This window comes from Rattus norvegicus, chromosome 13 (assembly GCF_036323735.1).
Source record: "Rattus norvegicus strain BN/NHsdMcwi chromosome 13, GRCr8, whole genome shotgun sequence".
Lineage (NCBI taxonomy): Eukaryota > Metazoa > Chordata > Mammalia > Rodentia > Muridae > Rattus > Rattus norvegicus.
The window spans coordinates 11,362,702-11,384,184 of record NC_086031.1 but is presented as its reverse complement, the minus strand read 5'-3'; the positions used below and the strand labels follow the sequence as shown (position 1 = coordinate 11,384,184).

The 21,483-nt window shown below is 38.1% G+C and overlaps 1 pseudogene; it reads left to right on the top strand.

The window, feature by feature from the left end:
* The first annotated feature begins 4,142 nt into the window (after positions 1 to 4,142).
* On the top strand, positions 4,143 to 5,804 carry Zfp616l1 (zinc finger protein 616 like 1; annotated as a pseudogene).
* Positions 5,805 to 21,483: the final 15,679 nt, after the last annotated feature.

Here is a 21,483-nt window from a genome sequence, read left to right as displayed (position 1 = left end):
CATAGGCGAATGCCAGCAGCAAATCACTGAACTGAGAATGGGACCCCCGTTGAAGGAATCAGAGAAAAGACTGAGAGAGTTTGAAGGGTCTTGAGATAGTATATGAACAACCATGCCAACCAACCACAGCTTCCAGGGACTAAGCCACTACCCAAAGACATGGACTGACCCTGGGCTCCAACTGCATAGGTAGCAATGAATAGGCTAGTAAGGGTACCAGTGGAAGGGAAGCCCTTGGTCCTACCAAGACTGAACACCCAGTGAACAGGATTGTTGGGGAGAGGGTGGTAATGGAAGGAGGATAGGGAGAAGAATACCCATATAGAAGGGAAGGGGAAAGTATTAGGGGGATGTTTGCCTGGAAAGCAGGATAGGTAATAACAATTGAAATGTAAATAAGAAATACCCAAGTTAATAAAGATGGAGAAAAAAAGAAAGGAATACAGTTCCTGCTTTTCTGGTGTGTTGGTGGATCCCAGGACGTTGTGTGGTTAATGAACTGTGTTCTGACGATACCAAGTAGACTTGGTTTCTCTTGCTTAGTTTCTTGTGCTTCCCTCTCACCATCTGGATATCTCTGGTGTTGATCTTCTGCTTCTGACAGAGCTTGTTCCTTCTGTGTGCCTGTGAGCTTGTGATCTTTGGAGTGAGGGCACCACTGGGAAACCATGTTTCTTTGTGCAGGATTTGGATTAAAAATGTTGCTGGACATCCTTAGCTCTGGGTACAAAAATATACTGTCACGATTCATTCTCAAGATTCTCTGCAGTTCCTGTGACCTTTGTGCTTCTGGCAAGTCCCTTGAAATTGTAGGTCTATGTGTGGCCTAGGAATGAGGGCCATCCTGGGAGACCAGCTCTTTCTGGACAGGATTTGGTTACAGAGGTCTTTAGAACAACCCCATTGCTGGGAACAGGTAGAGACTAAAAGAATCCTGTCCCAGACTGCTCTTTAGTTCCTGTGCCCTGTGTTCTCTGGGCATGTCCCTTTTGGAGGTCCACTGGAATGAAAGTGGTAGTCCCACATGTGGCCTTCAGGGTGAGAGCATTTCTGGGTGACCAGCTCTTTCCATGCATTGCCTGGCTATAGGGGTCTGTGGTACAGTCCCAACTCCAAGGTGCAGACGAAGCCAGGAAGGATCCTATCCCAGGCTGCTCTTCAGATTCTGTGCCCTGTGAGCTCCATGTGTGTCAATCTTCTGACAACTTTTAGAGCAAATTAGGGTTTTCCAGGTGGGTTCAGGAGTGAGAGCACTCCTGGGAAGCTCTTTCTGGTCAGTAAGTTGACATGGAGGGCCATGGGACAGTGTAAGCTCTGTGCTGAGATGGACACTAGATATAAACTTATATTTTTGTACCGTAAATTTGCTAGTGTGTATATTGCTTGAAGTAGTAGAAAAACTGTGTTCTGGTGGTACTTTAATTTCCTATTTATTTTATTGTGCTATTACTTGTCCTTTAACAAATGGTAATTTGCTTGTTTTGGCATGCCGGGAGGTCTCTTATGGCAGCAGGACTTTAGGAATATACATAGATCTTTTAGTCAGTCCTCCTGGATTCTGTCATTTCAGGCAGAATTGAGTTGCATTAGGTCTGTGAAAGCCCCCAGGGATCTAGGAATAAGGGCTGTTTCCTGATAGATTCGTCTGGAATTGCAGATAGGCATGAGGATTTGAACATGTAGCAGAGAGTAGATAGGGCAGACATCATGTATGTTGTGGTTTCCAGGGGACCAGCAATTAGGGGTGTGTGGCATTGGCATCTCACTTGGTTGTGAGGGCAGAAGTCCTCCAGAGATTTAGGTGGAAGAGTGCAGAACTGGGATTTCTGAAGTATCATTTAAGTAATGTGTATCTGTTCAAAGGTCAGGTCCAGAATTTCTTATTTTAATTTCAAATGTAGTTTTATACACTTTTATAATGTGATCTTATGCACATTCAGAATTTGTACTTGTTTAAGATGTCCTTAGTCAATAGGTAAATGCAAATCAAACAACCCTTATAAAAATCAGAATAGATAAGAACAAAATTCCAGGTGACAGCACATGTTGGACAGTATGTAGGGAAAAGGAACACTCCTCCTTTGCTGATAGGATTGGAAACTGGCACAACTACTCTGGAAATCAATCTGGCAGTTCCTCAAAAAAATCGAAATAGATCTACCTGAAGACCCAGCTGTATCACTCTTGGGCATATACCCAAAAGATGCCACTCCAGGTCACAGGGGTCATGTTTCCTATGTTCATAGTAGCTTTGTTTATGATAAGCAGAAGCAGGAGGCACAACAGAATATCTTTGGCATCCCACAACAAAAGTATTGATTCTCAAAATGTTATATCCCATTTACATAATGGAATAATACTAAGCTACTAAGAACAAAGACCTAATGAGCTTGCAAGCAAGTGGAGGGAACTAGAAAATATCATCTTGAGTGAGGCAACTGAGACCCAAAAGGGCATGAATAGTGAAACTCACTAATAAGTGGATATTAGTAAAAAAATACAGAATACTCAGGATAAAATCCATAGGACTCAAGAAGGTTAACAAGCAGAAAGGCCTAAGTTAGGATACCTCAATACCACTTGGATAGGAAAGGAATACAATCACAGTTGTTAGAAGGGAAGGACCTACGTGATGAGATGAAGAGTTGAACTCAAAAGATATTGGGGTATGGCGAAAGGACTGAAACCCTGATGTCCAGCAGAAAGAATGGGAAAGAGAATCCTAGGGAGGTAGGAGTTGGTGGTACACTCTAGAATATATGAAATAACAGGGATGTGAGAAAGTCCCGGGACTCAAAAGGAGAGACCTCAGATGAAAGACCCTACTATGGGGAGAAGGAAATTATAGAGCGCAAATCCGGTAGAAAGACAGGGTTTCAAATATAGTGATGAGTTTGCTTTCACAGTCAAACTCTGATGCAGTATAGTTCTTTTCTGAAAGAACCTTGGAGTAAAAAATGGAAAAGAGGCTGAGGAAAAAGGTGGGCAAATGATAAACTCAAATTGGGGTCCAAAGCAAAGGGACTGAGGACTGCAAGTTTAGACTCCATTAAGGATGCTATGGTTTGCTTTCAAACAGGGGCCATTCATGACTACCCTCTTAAAGACCCAACAGGAAGCTGAAAGAGTCAGATGCAGGTACTTACACCCAACCAATGGACAGAAGCTGGTGACCCTGATGATGAAGAAGCTAAAACTTCAAAAAATGGAGGATCATGGCAACCCTTTTAGCAAGACTAGCAGTCTAAACTAACCTGGACCCCTTAGATCTCTCCCCGAGTCAGCCATCCTTCCCCAGTTGAAGTGAGTTTACTAACATATATACAGCAGAGAACTGCAGGGTCTGTACTTAGTTAGAGAAGATGCATCTAACCCTCAAGAAACTTGAAGGCTCAAATAATGGGTGATCTTGTGCAGTTGGGTGTTGGGGAACCAGATATTTTCTTGCTACTGGCAGTGTGAGTGAGTATGTAATGTGCAACAGTTAGAGTGTGGTCCTAAAAGGGTATAAATTGTGTACTATAGAAAAGGTTAAAAAATAAAAATAAAACATATGAATAAAATAACACTCGTTGATGTATTTGCCATCGTGTTATTATTGATGAAAATCATAAATAAAATATTATAGATTTCATGAATATCTCCTAATATATGTTAATGACAATTATGTCTTTGGAACAAAAATTGGCATAGTTCATTGTTGTATGATTTTGCCACAATCCTCAGATTGGTACTATTCCATGAATTATGCATATATATTATTTTCAACCAATTGCAAAGTGTCATATAATGACATTTTCTCATTACTTTCAGCTCTAAATTGTGATCATTCTAAGAAGCTATTTCCAACGGTATTTACACAGGACTATATTCAGAAGATAATAACACAAAGATATACATGTAATAGCCTTTCTGCTCTACATAGAGAGAAATTCTGGGACTCCAGACCTGGAAGTGAAGACTGTGAAATATCTTATTATAGAAATGATCTGCTTGGAAAACACATCTGTTTCACTCCTGAAACAGATCAGGAAACTCCAGATACTCCTCCTGAGAGAACTCAGTCCTCAGATCTTAAGACTCATTTCAGAATTTCTACTCAAGGAACAACTTACAAATATAATGAATGTATGAAATCCTCTATGCTGTTCTCAAGACTTAAAACTCAGGACAGAATCCATACAAGAGATAAACTCTACAAATGTAATGAATGTGGAAAATCCTTTACAAATTCCTCAAACCTTCATGTTCACTGCAGAAGTCATACTGGAGAGAAACCTTACAAATGTAATGAATGTAGCAAGTCTTTTACATACTCCTCACATCTTATAGTTCACAATAGAATCCATAGTGGAGACAAACCTTACAAATGTACTGACTGTGGGAAATCTTTCACACAGTCCTCAAGTCTTAAAATTCACCAGAGATCACATACTGGAGACAAACCTTACAAATGTACTGAATGTGGGAAATCTTTCACACAGTCTTCAAGTCTTAAATGTCACGACAGAATCCATAATGGAGACAAACCTTACAAATGTACTGACTGTGGGAAATCTTTCACACAGTCCTCAAAACTTAAACTTCACCACATTGTCCATACTGGAGACAAACCTTATAAATGTACTGACTGCGGGAAATCTTTCACACAGTTTTCAAGTCTTAAATGTCACTACAGAATCCATTCTAGAGACAAACCTTACAAATGTAATGAATGTGGCAAATCTTTTACACACTCCTCAATTCTTAAAGTTCACAACAGAATCCATAGTGGAGACAAACCTTACAAATGTAATGAATGTGGGAAATCATTCACATGCTCCTCAAGTCTTAAAATTCACCAGAGATCTCATACTGGAGACAAACCTTACAAGTGTTCTGAATGTGGGAAATCTTTCACACGGTTCTCAGATCTTAAATGTCACTACAGAATCCATAATGGAGACAAACCTTACAAATGTACTGAATGCAGGAAATTTTTTACACACTTCTCAAGTCTTAAAAGTCACCAGAGATCACATACTGGAGACAAACCTTACAAATGTACTGACTGCAGGAAATCTTTCACACGGTCCTCAAAACTTAAAATTCACCACAGAATCCATACTGGCGACAAACCTTACAAATGTAATGAATGTGGGAAATCATTCACACAGTCCTCAAGTCTTAAAATTCACCAGAGATCACATGCTGGAGACAAACCTTACAAATGTACTGAATGTGGGAAATCTTTTCCATACTCCTCAAGTCTTAAACTTCACAGTAGAATCCATAGTGGAGACAAACCTTACAAATGTAATGAATGTGGGAAATCTTTCACATGGTCCTCAAGTCTCAAAATTCACCAGAGATCACATACTGGAGACAAACCTTACAAATGTACTGACTGCAGGAAATCTTTCACACAGTCCTCAAGACTTAAACTTCACCACAGAATCCATACAGGTGACAAACCTTACAAATGCACTGACTGCGGGAAATCTTTCACACAGTCCTCAAAACTTAAACTTCACCACAGAATCCATACAAGAGACAAACCTTACAAATGTACTGATTGTGGGTAATCTTTCACACAGTTCTCAAATCTTAAAAGTCACCAAAGATGACATATTGGAGACAAACCTTAAAAATGTAATGAATGTGGGAAGTTTTTTACACACTTCACTCACTCCTCAAATCTTAAACATCACAAGAGACTACATATTCAAGATTAGCCTTACAAATGAAATGAATGTGGGAAATTCTTTATTCTTTCCTCTCATCTTAAAGTTCACCACAGAATCCAAACTGAAAACAAACCTTAAAAATGTAATAAGTTTAGGAAATCATCTACATATTCCTCAAATCTTCAGTTTACCACAGAATCCATACTTGAGAAAATTTTAAAAATTTATTGAATGTTGCAAATCTTATACACAGTCTTAAGATCTTAAGTTCACCACAGAATATATACTGGAGACAAAGATTACAAATATAATTAATGTAGAATAGCGTATAATCAGTCATGACTTCTCCATGTTCACTACAAAATCCATAGAAAAGGTAATCTCCATGAATGAAAAAAAGTTGTCATGTCTTTTTCCTGTTCTTCAGCTCTCCATGTTCATCAAAATTCCATCCTGAAAAGCAGCCTTATAAATGGAATGAATGTGGGAAATTCTTTTCCTGGCCCTCATCTCTTCAATGTCATCACAGAATCCATTCAGGAGACAAACATTACTAATGTAAAGGAGGTGGATATGTCTTCACAGAAATCATATCTTCAAACACAGCATAGAATTCAAACTGTAAACCTTACAAAGGTAAATAATATAGCAAATCATTTAGTACGAGTTCAAACCTTGAATTAAATAGATCCATGCACCAGACCAACTTGATAGGCTAATTGCTTCATGTGTATTTATCAAGAAACATTAATTCAAAAAGAGAAATATAGTTATAAGAATTTAAACAGTGCTGAAACCTAAGTCATTATCAGTAAATTCCCACAGGGTGGACATGTGCTTGATATTAGTTGGAAATATTTTACTCAGAAGCAACTCTATTATTCATCATGAGTAGTTATATTAAATAGAAACTACGAAAAAATTTTCACCTAAACTTAATCTGACACCACTAATTATTAATGATATAAATTTCATTTTCAAACTTATTAAACAATATTTTAAAATATAAACATTTAAGCTAAAATAATAACTATTCTTACACAAACCTGTAATATATGATTTATATAGTTTATCTTGGTGGAATATTTGAATTTGTGGTATGCATTCACTGTGAATTTTATTGTGGTGTTAGTCTTTGAACATTATAGAGTAATTTCATAATTTGAAACCAAATCCTTTTTTGACACAATTATCAATAAATATAACTCTTTTATTACTACTGCATTGTTGTAATTACTATAAATTTCCTGCTGGAATGCAAACATTTGTGTATTTAATTCTTGATTGATGATGCCAAAAAAAACCTTTCCCCAAAGCATAAATTTGATAACTTTGGAAAATCCTAGACAGTAATTATGAAGAATATATATGGTGATCCACGGAACCCTGAGGTTTTCTGAGTTTGTGTGCATTAGTGTGAGTGTGTGTCTGAGTTTTATATATAAATTCATTGGCATTTCAAGGAACGTAGCCTTTGGTCTACCAAAAAATCCTATGTGGATCTATTATAGGAAGAGAGGGCTGAAGACTTAATATGACAACTTTAGATCTGGACAAAATATTGATATTCATACTGTGTGCTTCATATTGTACATCATACTATACTTGCTCACAGTAGACCTATGTTCTATGTATTACTCTCATAACGAAAGTATATCTATGAATATGCAGGAAATACTTATACACATAGACACAAAACACACACATACATAAACAGATATACACACAGACACACACACATACCTACACAGACATACACACAGACACACACACAGACACACACACAAACACACACATAGACACACACAGACACACAAACACACACACACACACACACACACACAAACACACACACACACACACGCACGCGCAAAACCTACCTCTCTTCTGGTTTGTTGGTTTATCCTGAATTAATCCACTTGCCATGATTTTGCTTTCCTTTCTGGTTGCTGTGTTTCAACATTGCAGATCAATCACTAGAATACTAATAGATGCTATATTTGAAACAGATTCCTTTTGTTTGTTGTTTTCACTTTTGTTTTAAAACATAATGCCTTGAGAGAGCATCAAGTCTATTACTTTTAGTCTTTTAAATCAAATTTACTCACAATTTCTTATTAATGTAGAAAATTATAGTATATTAAGCAGAAAATATAGCAGCAAGGGTTTACAAATATATTTTATAGACATAAATTCACAGAATGAAGCTCTCATGAAGAAAACCAATTATTAGAATTCTGGCTTTCAATTTATTAATTACCTAAGCTATGACGTTTCTATGAGTCTTGAAATTCAGAAATGATATTTATGATTGAAAGTTCATCTTGTTGTATACATACGTGATCCCAAAAGTTCCATCAGAGAACTACTAAACCTGATAAACAACTTCAGCAAAGTGGCAGGGTACAAAATTAACTCAAATAAATCAGTAGCCTTCCTCTACACAAAAGAAACAAGCCGAGAAAGATATTAGGAAAACGACACCCTCCATAATAGACACAAATATTATAAAATACCTCGGAGTGACTTTAACCAAGAAAGTGAAAGATCTGTATGATAAGAACTTCAAGGCACTGAAGAAAGAAATTGAAGAAGACCTCAGAAGATGGAAAAATTTCCCATGCTCATGGATTGGCAGGACTTATATAGTAAAAAATGGCCATTTTACCAAAAGCAATCTACAGATTCAATGCAATCCCCATCAAAATTCTAATCCAATTCTTAGTGGGTTAGTCCCTGGAAGCTCTGGTTGCTCTGCATTGTTGTTCATGTGGGCTTTCAAGGACCTTCAAGCTCTTTCAGTCCTTTCTAAGATTCCTTCTTCGGGGTCTCGATCTCATTTCAGTGGTTTAATGACGGCATTCGCCAATGTATTTCCTGTATTCTGGCTGTGTCTCTCAGGAGAGATCTACATCCGGATTCCTGTCTGCCTGCAGTTCTTTGCTTCATCATCTTATATAGTTTGGTGGCTGTATTGTATGAGCCATATGTGGGGCAGGCTCTGAATGGGTGTTCCTTCTGCCTCTGTTCTAGACTTTGCCTCCCTATTTCCTCCCAAGTGTATACTTGTTCCCCTTTTAAAGAAGGAGTGAAGCATTCACATTTTGGTCATCCTTCTTGAGTTTCATGTGTTACTTGAATGTAGGGTAATTTGAGCATTTGGGCTAATATCCACTTATGAATGACTGCATACCATGTGTGTTTTTCTGTGATTGTGTTACCTCACTCGGGATGATATTATTCCAGTTCCATCCATTTGCCTATGAATTTCATGTAGTTATTGATTTTGATAGCTGAGTAATATTCCATTGTGTAGATGTATGACAATTTCTGTATCAATTCCTCTGTTGAAGGGCATCTGGTTTCATTCCAGCTTCTGGCTATTATAAATAGGCTGCTATGAATGTAGTGGAGGATGTGTCTTCATTATATGTTGGGGCATCTTTTGTGTATATGCCCAAGAGAGGCATTGGTGGGTGCTCAGTTAGTTCAATGTCCAATTTTCTGAGGAACCTCCAGACTGCTTTCCAGAATGGTTGTATCAGTCTTCAATCACATCAACAATGGAGTAATGTTTCTATTTCTCCACATCCTGGCCAGCATCTGCTGTCACCTGAGTTTTTGATCTTAACCATTCTCACTGGTGTGAGGTGAAATATCAGGGGTGTTTTGTTTTGCATTTCCCTTATGACTAAAATGTTTGAAAATTTCTTTATGTATTTCTCAGCCATTCAGCATTCCTCAGCTGTGTATCTTTGTTTAGCTCTGAACTCCATTTTTTCACAGTGTTATTTGTCTCCATGCAGACTAACCTCTTGAGTTCTTTGTATATTTTGGATATAAGCCCTCTATCAGTTATAGGATTGGTAAAGATCTTTCCCCAATCTGTTGGTTGCCCTTTTATCCTAACAACAGTGTCCTTTGCCTTACAGAAGCCTTGCAGTTTTATGAGATCCAATTTGTCAATTCTTGATCTTAGAACATAAGCCATTGATGTATTGTTCAGGAAGTTTTCACTACTGCCCATGTGTTCGAGATACTTCCCCACTTTTTCTTCTATTAGTTTGAGTGTATCTGGTTTGATATTAAGGTCCTTGTTCAACTTGGATTTAAGCTTTGTACAGGGTGATAACAATGGATCGATTTGCATTCGTCTACATGCTGACCTCCAGTTAAACCAGCACCATTTGTTGAAAATGCTGTCTTTTTGCCATTGGATGGTTTTGGCTCCTTTGTCAAAAGCCAAGTGACCATGGGTTTGTAGGTTCATTTCTGAGTCTTCAATTCTATTCCACTGGTCTATCTGTCTGTCTCTGTACAAATACCATGAACTTTTTATCACTATTGCTCTGTAAAACTGCTTGAGGTCAGGGATAGTGATTCCTCCTGAAGTCCTTTTATTTTGGAGGATAGTTACAGCTCCCCTAGGTTTTTTATTATTCCAGATGAATTTGCAAATTGTTCTGTCTAACTCTTTAAGAATTGGATTGGTATTTTGATGAGGATTTCATTGAATTTGTAGATTGCTTTTGGTAAAATGGCCATTTTTACTATATTAATCCTGCCAATCCATGAGCATGGGAGAACCTTGCATCTTCTGAGATCTTCTTCACTTTCTTTCTTCAGAGGCTTGAGGTTCTTATCATACAGATCTTTTACTTGCTTGGTTAGAGTCACACTGAGGTATTTTATAATATTTGGGCCTATTATGAAGGGTGTCATTTCCCTAATTTAATTCTCGGCTTGTTTCTCATTGTTGTATAGGAAGGATACTGATTTATTTGAGTTAATTTTATACCCAGCTACTTTGCTGAAAGTGTTTATCACGTTTAGGATTTCTCTAATAGAACTTTTGGTATCACTTAAATATACTATTATATCATCATCAAATCGTGATATTTTGACTTCTTCTTTTCCAATCTGTATTCTTTTTATCTCCTTTTCTTTTCTGGTTGCACTGGCTACAACATCACGAACTATATTGAATAAGTAGGGAGAGAGGAGGCAGGCTTCTGTAGTCCCTGATTTTAGTAGGATTGTTTCAAGTTTCTATCCATTTAGTTTAATGTAACCTACTGGTGTGATGTCTATGGATTTTACTATGTTTAGGTATGGGCCTTGAAATACTATTCTTTCCAGGAATTTTATAATGAAGGGGTGTTGAATTTTGTCAAATGCTTTCTCAGCATCTAATGAAATGAGCTTGTGGTTTTTATCTTTAACTTTGTTTCTATAGTGGATTAGGTTGATGATTTTCCATATAGTAAACCATCCCTGCATGCCTGGTTTGATGCCTACTTGATCATGAGGGATGATGGTTTTGACGTGCCTTTGGATTTGGTTTGCAAGAATTTTATTGAGTATTTTTTCATTGATATTCATAAGGGAAATTAGTCTGAAGTTCTCTTTCTTTGTTGGGTCTTTTTGTGTTTTAGGAATAAGAGTAATTGTGGCTTCATAGAAGGAATTCAGTAGTGCTCCATCTGTTTCTATTTTGTGGAATAGTTTGGACAGTATTGGTATGAGGTCTTCTATGAGGGTCTGATAGAATTCTACACTGAACCCATCTGGACCTGGGCTCTTTCTGGTTTGGTGTCCTTTAATGACTGCTTCTATTTCTTTAGGAGTTATGGGGATATTTAAATTGTTTATCTGTTCCTGATTTAACTTTGGTACCTGGTATCTGTCTAGGAAATTGTCAATTTCCTCCAGATTTTCAAGTTTTGTTGAATAGTCTTTTGTAGAAGGATGTGATGATTTTTTTGAATTTCCTCTAGCTCTGTTGTTACGTCTCCCTTTTCATTTATGATTTTGTTAATTTGGAAACACACTATGTGTCCTCTGATTAATCTGGCTAAGGGTTTATCTATCTTGTTGATTTTCTCAAAGAACCAGCTTTTGGTTCTCTTGATTCTTTGTATATTTGTTTTTGTTTCTCCTTGGTTGATTTCAGCTCTGAGTTTGATTATTTCCTGCCTTCTACTCCTCCTGGGTGTATTTGCTTCTTTTTATTCTAGAGCTTTTAGGTGTGCTGTCAAGTTGCTGATATATGTTCTCTCCTGTTTCTATCAGCAGGCACTCAGAGCTATGAGTTTTCCTCATCGCACAGCTTTCATCCTGTCCCATAAGTTTTGGTATGTTGTACCTTCATTTTCATTAAATTCTAAGAAGTCTTTAATTTCTTTCTTTATTTTTTCCTTGACCAGGTTATCACTGAGTAGGGTATTATGCATCTTCCATGTATATGTGGGCATTCTTTCCTTACTTTTATTGAAGACCAGCTTTAGCCCGTGGTTGTCTGATAGGACTCATGGTATAATTTCTATCTTTCTGTATCTGTTGAGGCCCGTTTTATGACCAATTATATGGTCAATTTTGGAGAAAGTACCATGAGGTGGTGAGAAGAAGGTATATCCTTTTTTTTTTTTTGGATAGAATATTCTATAACTATCTGGTAAGTCCACTAGTTTCATGACTTCTCTTAGTTGGTTTATTCCTCTATTTAATTTCTGTTTCCATTATATGTCCATTGATGAGAGTGGCATGCTGAAATCTCCTACTAATATTGTGTGAGGTGCAATGTGTGCTTTGAGCTTTAGTAAGGTTTCTTTTATGTATGTAGGTGCCCTTGATTTTGGAGCATAGATATTTAGGATTGAGTGTTCAATTTGGTAGATTTTTCCTTTGATAAATATGAAGTCTCCTTCCTTATCTTTTTTGATGACTTTTAGTTGAAAACCAATTTTATTCGATATTAGAATGGCTACTCCAGCTTGCTTCTTCAGACCATTTGCTTGGAAAGTTGTTTTCCAGCCTTTCACTCTGAGGTAGTGTCTGTCTTTGTCTCTGAGGTGTGTTTCCTTTAGACAGCAGAATGCAGGGTATTCATTTCGTATCCAGTTTGTTAATCTAGGTCTTTTTATTGGGGAATTGAGTCCATTGATGTTGAGAGGTATTAAAGAATAGTGATTTTTGTTTTCCGTTATATTCTTATTTGGATGTGAGATTATGTTTGGGTGCTTGTATTCTCTTTGCTTTGTTGCTGAGATGATTAGTTTCTTGCTTTTTCTAGGGTGTAACTTTTCTCCTTATGTTGGGCTTTACCATTTATTATCCTTTGTAGGGCTGGATTTGTAGAAAGATCTTGTATCAATTTGGTTTTGTCATGGAATATCTTAATTTCTCCATCTATGTTAATTGAGAGTTTTGCTGGATACAGTATCCTGGGCTGGCATTTGTGTTCTCTTAGGGTCTGTATGACCTCTGTCCAAGATCAACTGGTTTTCATAGTTTCTGGTGAGATGTATGGTGTGATTCTGATAGGTCTGCCTGTATATGTTACTTGACCTTTTTTCCTTACTGCTTTTAATATTCTTTGTTTGTTTTGTGCATTTGGTGTTGTGACTATTATTTGACAGGAGGTATTTCTTTTCTGGTTCAATCTATTTTAAGTTCTGTAGGCTTCTAGTATGTGTATGGGAATCTCTTTCCTTAGGTTAGGAAAGTTTTCTTCTATGATTTTGTTGAAGATATTTACTGGTCCTATGAGCTGGGAATCTTCACTCTCTTCTATACCTATTATCCTTAGGTTTGATCTTCTCATCGATTTCTGGATTTCCTGTAAGTTTTGGACCAGTAGTTTTTCTGTTTTACATTATCTTTGACTGTTGTGTCGATGATTTCAGTGGAATCTTCTGCTCCTAAGATTCTCTCTTCTATCTCTTGTATTCTGTATGTAATGCTTGTATCTACGGCCCCTTGTCTATTCCTTTGGCTTTCTATATCCAGGGTCGTTTACCTTTGTGCTTTCTTTATTGCTTCTATTTGCATTTTTAATTCCTTCATGTGCTTAATTGTGTTTTCCTAGAATTCTTTCAGGGAATTTTGTGATTCCTCTCTATAGGCTTCTACTTGTTTATTTATGTTTTCCTGCATTTCTCTTAGGAAATTCTTTATGTCTTTCTTGAAGTCCTCCATCATCATGATCAAATGTGATTTTAAATCTAGATCTTGCTTTACTGGTGTGTTTGGATGCTCAATGTTTGCTTTGGTGGCAGAATTGGGCTCCGATGATGCCATGTTGTCTTCGTTTTCGTTGCTTGGGTTCCTGCACTTGTGTCTCACCATCTGGTTGTCTCTGGTGTTACCTTCTTCTACTATTTCTGATAGTGTGTAGACCGTATTATAGGCCTGTGTGTCAGGAGTTCTGTAGACCTGTTTTTCCATTTTCTTTCACCCATTTATGAGAACAGGGTCTTTTGCTTTTAGGCGTGTAGTCATTCCTGTCTACAGGTCCTCAGGTGTTCCTATGGGCATATGTACTGAATCTACCAAGGAGGTCCCTTGGAGCAGAAAAGTTGGTCTTACCTGTGGTCGTGGGGCTGGGGTTGCTCCTGGAGTCTGCTTTGGAGTTCTCCATGTCTCCACGTGGTCAGCAACCAAAAGGGCCTACCCTGCCTTCTCCTGGGACCCCTGTTCACCAGGGTCCCAGACAGGATTAGGTATTTTCCTCTCTAGTCAGAAATATGGGTAGAATGTAGTCTCTTCTGGCTTCCCCAGCGTGTGCCCCTCTGAAAGTTTAGCTCTCCTTCCCATGGTATTGGCTCCAGGGAGCTGTTGCCCGGGTCCCTTCAGATTGGGGCAGTGTCTAGACAACAGGGGACCTGCTGCTGGAGAGCACCTATCTTCTGATTCCCAGAGGCCCTATAGAGTTTCCTCTTGGGCCAGGAATGTGGGCAGTATTGGTGGTATCGAACACTCTGCAATCTCAGGAGTGCCCACCTGTCTGGGCGGTGAGCTCTCTCTCCCAAGGGTTTGGGAGAAGGGAAGTTTGGGCCAGGATCAGCAAAGTTTTCGCTCCAGCAAAAAACTGGAAGTGTCAAGTCCCAGAGGAATTTTGCCTCTGTGTGTACTGAGTCTACCAAGCAGGTCACTTGGAACAGAAAACTTGATCTTACCTCTGGTCCCATGGCTGAAGTTGCTCCTGGGAGTTTGCTTTTGAGCTCTCTGTGAGGGCGGCAACCAGGAGGGCTTGTGAAGCCTTTTCCTGGGCCCACCATGCACTGGGGTCCCAGAACGCATTAATGTTTTCCTCTGGAGTGAGAAATGTGGGCAGAGTGTAGTCTCTCTGGCATTCCAGGCTTGTCTGCCCCTCTGAATATTTAGGTAGCCCTCCCATGGGATTTGGGTGCTGGGAGCTGTTAAGCAGATCCATTCAGGTCTGCCTGGTGTCGAGACAATCATCTTAGCAGTCCAATAACTCCTGAAGAAATGGAGCAGACATTAAAAGTATTCCAAACCAAAAAAATAAAAAAATAAAAATAAATCTCAGGATCAGGTGGGTTCCTTTTGCAAGACCTAATGCCAATAGTGTCCAAACTCTTCCACATAATAGAAACAGAAGAAACACTACCCAATTCCTTCCATGAATCCACAATCTCTCTTATAGCTAAACCTCACAGAAATAAACAAATGGGTTCTCCTTAAACTGCTAAGCTTCTGCAAGACAAAGGACTCTGGAATTAGGACAAAACAGCAACCAAAAGATTGGGAGAAGCCCTTATCAATCATACATCCTATAGAGGGCTAATATCCAATATATACAAAACTCAAAAAGGTAGACTTTAGAGAGCTAAATAATCCTCTTCAAAATGGGTTACAGAGCTAAAGGAAAATTCTCAGCTGAGTAATATCAATTTCCTGAGAAGTGCCTAAAATCGAGGAAAAAAAAAAGAAAAACACTTCAAACCAATTTCCCTGACGAATATCGAAAATATAACACACAATAAAATTCTTGCAAAGAAAATCCAAGAACATGAAAATGGTCATGAAAATGGTCATCCATCATGATCAAGTAGGCTTCATCCCAGGTATGAAGGGGTATTCCAATATATGGAAATCCATTAATGTAATTCACTATATAAACAAACTCACAGAAATAATCCACATGATCTTGTCAATAGATGTTGGAAAAGCATTTGACAAAATTAACCCACCTTCATGTTAAAAGTCTAGGAAAGATCTGGAAATCAAGATGCATAATTAGAAGTAGTAAAAAGCAGTGTACAGCAAAGCAGTAGCCAACATCAAACTAAAAGGAAAGACACTTGGAGCAATCCCAGGAAAATCAGTGACTAGACAAGGCTGCCGCTTTTCTCCCTACTAATTGAATACAGTACTTGAAATCCTAGCCAGAGCAATCAGACAAAAAAATGGAAGTCAAAGGGATACAAAGTGGAAAAGTCAAAATATCGCTATGGGCAGGTGATATGATATTATATTCACATAACCCCAATAGTCCCAAAAACGAACTCCTTAACGTGATAAGTTACTTTAGCAAATTTCCTAGGTCTAAAATTAACTCAAATAAATCAGTAGCCTTCTTCTTTTCAAAGGAAAAACAGTCTTAGAAAGAAATTATGCAAATGACAACATTCACAAAAGTCACAAATAAAAAAAAATGCCTTGGTGTGAATCTATCAATGCAAGTGAAAGATCTGTATGACAAGAACTTCAAGTCTTTCAAGAAAGAAATTGGAGATGATTTCAGAAAATGGAAACATCTCCCATGTTCTTTGATCAGAAGGATGAATATAGTAACACTGGCCATTTTACCAAAAACAATCTACAGATTCCATGCAATCTCCAACAAACTTCAAACTCAATTCTTCAAAGAGTTAGAAAGAAGTATATGCAAATTCATTTGGAATAACAAAAAACCAAGATAACAAAAAGTATCCTCAACAATAAAAGAACTTCTTGGGGAATCACTATCCCTGGCCTGAAGCTTGTTACAGAACAATAGTGATAAAAACTGTATGGTATTGATAAAGAGATGGGCACATAGGTCAATGGAAGAGAATTGAAGACCCAGAAATGAGCCCACACACCTATGTTCACTTTATCTTTGACAAAGGAGCTAAAAGCATCTTGTGGAAAAAAAGTTAGCATTTTCAACATATGGTGCTGGTTCAAATGGAGGTTAGAATGTAGAAGGATGCAAATTGACCCATTCTTATCACGTTGTACAAGCATAATTCCAAGTGCATCTAGGACCTCTACATAAAATTAGATACACTCAAACTAATACAAGAATAAATGCAGAAAAGCCTCAAACACATGGGCACTGGGGAAAATTTCTGAACAGAACACCAAATGGCTTATGCTCTAAGATGAGGAATCCACAAATTGGATCTCATAAAACTGCTAAGCTTCTGAAAGACAAAGGAATTTATCATTAGGACAAAACTGCAAACAAATGATTGGAAGAAGTCCTTACCAATCATACATCCTATAGAGGGCTAATATCCAATATATACAAAACTCAAGAAGGTAGAAACCAGAGAGCTAAATAACCCTCTTGAAAATGGGGTAAAGAGCTAAAGGAAAATTCTTGGTTGAGGAATATCGATTTCCTGACCTAAAAAAAGGGTCAACCTCATGAATCATCAGGGTAATGCAAATCAAAACAACCCTGATATTCCACCTCACACCAGTCAGAATGCCTAAGAACAAAAACTCAGTTGACATTGTGAAAATCAGTCTGGTGGTTCCCCAGAAATCTAACTATTGTTCTAAAATCAGACTCATTTATACCCGTCCTTTGCATATACCCAAATAATGCTCCAACACATAACAACATTACACCCTACCCTATGTTTATATCAGCCTTATTTATAACCAGCAGAAGTCTGAAAGAACACAGGTGCCCTTCAAAAGAGGAATAGATAGAGAAAATATGGTATATCTACACAATGGATTACTATTCAGCTATCAAAACAATATATTCATGTAATTCATATTTTAAATGGCAAATATATGGAAGTAGAAAATATCAACTTCAGTGAAGTAACCCTAATCAACTAAAAACCCACATATTTTATGCAGTTACCGTTAAGTGGATATTAGCCCAAAAGATTGAATTACCCAACATATAACCCACAGACCACGTGAAGCTAAAGAAGAATGATGACCAAGGTGTGCATGCTTCAGTCATTCTTAAAAGGGAGAATAGATATATTCATGGGAGGAGATTTGTAGATAAAGTTTTGAACAGAGACTGAAGGAATGGGCATTCTGATCCTTCCTCATCTCAGGATCTAGCCCACACATTTACAAACACCAAACATAGACAATGTTGATGAACCCAAGAAGGGCATGCTTACAGGAGCTTGATATAGCTGTCCCCTGAGAGGCTCGGCCAGAACATGACAAATCCAGAGATGAATTCTAGAAGCAAACCATTGAAGTGAGAACTAGGTCACATTAGGAGGAGGTAGAGAAAGTATTGAAATAACTGAAGGAGCATGCAACCCCATAGGAAATAATATGCCCACCAACTGGAGTCCCCAGCTATTGAACTAGAACCCAAAGAGTACACATAGATCGACCCATGTATCCAGCTACATATGTAGCAGAGAATGGCTTTGTTGGGCACCAATGGGAGGAGAAGCACTTGATCCTGCCAAAGCTGAAGCCCCAGTGTTCCAGAAAGTCAAGGCTGTGAAGCAGGGTGGGGTGTGCATTCAGGAGGAAGAATACCCTCATAGAAGAAGAGGGAGGAGGAATGGGATAGGGAGTTAATGGATGGGAAACCTAGAAATGTAATAACACTTGAAATCTAAATAAAAACATCCAATTTAACAACATTCACACCTCAAAAGGTAAGGTTCATCATATTTATTTACATCATAGATGATATGTTCTCACAGATAAGTAGATATTAGTCAAAAAGAAGATTCAACAGCAAAGTGCAAATCAAATGAACACTGAGATTCCACCTAACACCAGTCAGAGGGGCTAAGACCAAAAACTCACATGACAACAGGTCCTAGCATGAATGTAGAGAAAAAGTAGCACTCCTCCATTATTGGTGGGATTGCAAGCTGGTATACCACTGTGAAAATCAGTTTGGAGTTTCCTCAGAACATTGGGCATAGGATTCCTTGAAGACCCAGCTATAGAACCATTGTACAAATGCCTAAAAGATGATCTAATACAAAGTATGGATACATACTCCACTATGTTCATAGCAGCATTATTTATAATACCTGGAAGCTCATAAGAAGACAGATATTCTTCAAAGGAGAAATGGATACAGGAAATGTGGTACACTTATACAGTAGCATTCTACACAGCTATTAAAACAAATGACTTCAGAAAAGTTACAGGCAAGTGGATGGGACTTGAAAATATCACCCTGAGTGAGGTAACCCTGTCAAAATACTATGTAGATGTTATGTTCTCACTGATAAGTAGATATTAGCAAAAAAGAAGCTTAAAATATGCATGATACAACCCAAGGACCATATAAAAACTAATAGAAAAAAGATCTCCCAAAAATGTAGATGCTACAGCCCTACTCTGAAGGGGGAATGAATGAATTTTTGGGAAGTAGTGTAAGGGAGGCTTAAGTAGAAAGAGAGCAAGGAGAGCAAAAAGGGAGGCAAGTTTAGATAAGTGAGGAGATCGGAGAGAAATACAGAGAGTCTGATCAAGGTGACAATTTTATTTTTTCCCAAGGCTGAATTTATACCATAGAAGGGGTAACAGAAACAGGAGAAAGTGGGATAAATTTACACAGGCCTAGGATACAGTACTCGTGTGGTCAGCTGATGTCAGCAGGATGTTGTTTTTTCAGAAAGGTTACAGGTTTGTCATATCAATAGTCAGCAGGATGTTTCTTTCTCTAAAAGGTCATAGGTTTGTATATCATTGGTCTTCCTAACATCAGATGTATTTCTCAGCAAGGTCACAAATTTATCTTATCATCAGTCAGCAGGATGTTGATTTCTCAGAAAGGTCACAGGTTTGTCATATCACTGACCTTTCTAACTGCCAGATTTGAATTAGTCTCCTGCAGCTGGCTGGGGATTTGCCATGAACCCAGTCATACTTAACTCTAACTATACTATTAACATCAATAATGGAGGGTTTTAAGGGTATCACTCCCAACAAAACTCAGACACTATTGCTGATGCAAAAAAAAGAGCTTACTGAGAGGAGGCTGGTATACCTGATCCCTGAGGAATTCTACTCAACCCTGACAAACACAGATCAGGCTGTACAGAGCCAAACATTGGCTTAAGCCTGGGGACTCCAAGGAAGAAATTAGGACAAGGACTGTAGGAGTTGAAGGGGTGTGCAACTCCATCAGAACAACAACATGAACAAACCAGATACTCAAACCTTCCAGTGATTAAACCACGAACAAAGGTTCATATATTGGGGGATTAGTGGCCCCAGCTGTGTGTGTGAAGCAGAGGGAATTCTTCTTGAGAATCACTGGGAGAGGGGAACACACTGGTTGAATGCAGGCTCATTGACCCAGGGTAGGGGAATGCTGGAGCACTGAGGTAGGAGTGAGTCGGCAGATGGAGAAATATCCTCATAGATTCAGGGGGCAGAGTTGGAGGGTAAAGGTGCTTGTGGAAGTAAAACTTGTATTGGAGATAACATTTCAAATGTAAATAAAATTACCAATAAAAGTAGAAAAATAAGGCTGTTTTTAAACATAGTGTAGCACAGTTCCTTATTATATGCTGGATCATTTTTTGGGTATATGCCCAATATTCCAAGGTGTAGGGAGCTGTGACATGCCGAGCCTCAAAGATAGCGCTGGTTTCTCCCTTCCACCCTCCCGATGGTGAGTGCTCCTTGTAGTAAGCAAGTCCTTATTAAGCTATGTCTGCCTGGTCTGCTAAGTTCCGCATAGTGACAGCCTGTCTGCATGACCCACGTGGCAAGTCGGGGTTGGTTGGCATTGAGTACTTAAGCTGATGTAGGGCGTTCCCCGGGGTAGAAGATTGTATCAAGGTTCCTGAATAAACTGCTTGAAGAAGATCTCCTCTGGTCCTGTCTTCCTTGCTGGTAGAGGTTGGGCGAGACACCAAGGTCTGCAGGCAGAAATATTTTCATTTTTCTCTAAATGACAGATTGATTCCCAAAATGGTTTTAATAGCTTGCAATCCCACCAATAATGTGTGGGTGGTCCTCTCTTTCCACAATCTTGTCAGTTACTGCTATCACTTTAATTTTTGATCTTAGACATTCTGAGAGGTGTGAGGGGGAATTTCAGGGTTTAGATTTGCATTTCCAGCAGGACTAAAAATGATTAACATTTCTTTAGTTGCTTCTTGGCCATTCAAAATTCCTAAATTGAGAATTCTTTGTTTAGTTCTGCACCCTATTTTAATAGCATTATTTGGTTTACTGAAATCTATCTTCTTGAGTTCTTTGTTTATTTTGGATATTAGCTCTCTACTGGATATAGGATTCTTAAAGGTTTTCTTCCAAATTGTAGGTTGCCATTTTGTCCTATTGAAAGTGCCCTTTGCCTTCCAGAATCTTTTCAATATTATGAGGTCCCATTTGTTGTTTGTTAGTCTCAGAGTTTGAGAAACTAGTGTTCTCCTGAGGAAAATTTCCCCTGTGCTTTCATTTTTGAGAATCTTTTCCACTTTCACTTTTTTTGATTTTTGGGTTTTTTTTATTAGATGTGTTTCTTTATTGACATTTCAAATGTTATTCTCTTTCCCCTTTTCCTGTCCATAAATATCATGTGAGCATAGGTGTTCGTTTTTATTTCTGGGTCCTCAATTCTATTCCACAGCAATTCCAGTCTGTCTCAGTAGCAAGAGCATATGGTTGCTATTAGTATTTCCCTATATTAGAGCTTGAGGTCAGTGATATTGATCCCCAAATATTCTTTATTGTTGAGGAATATTTTAGCTGTCTTTCCTTATTTTTGATTCAGATAGAAGTTGAGTATTGCTTTTTCTTTTTTTTAAATTTTTTTATTGACTTAAGTATTTCTTCT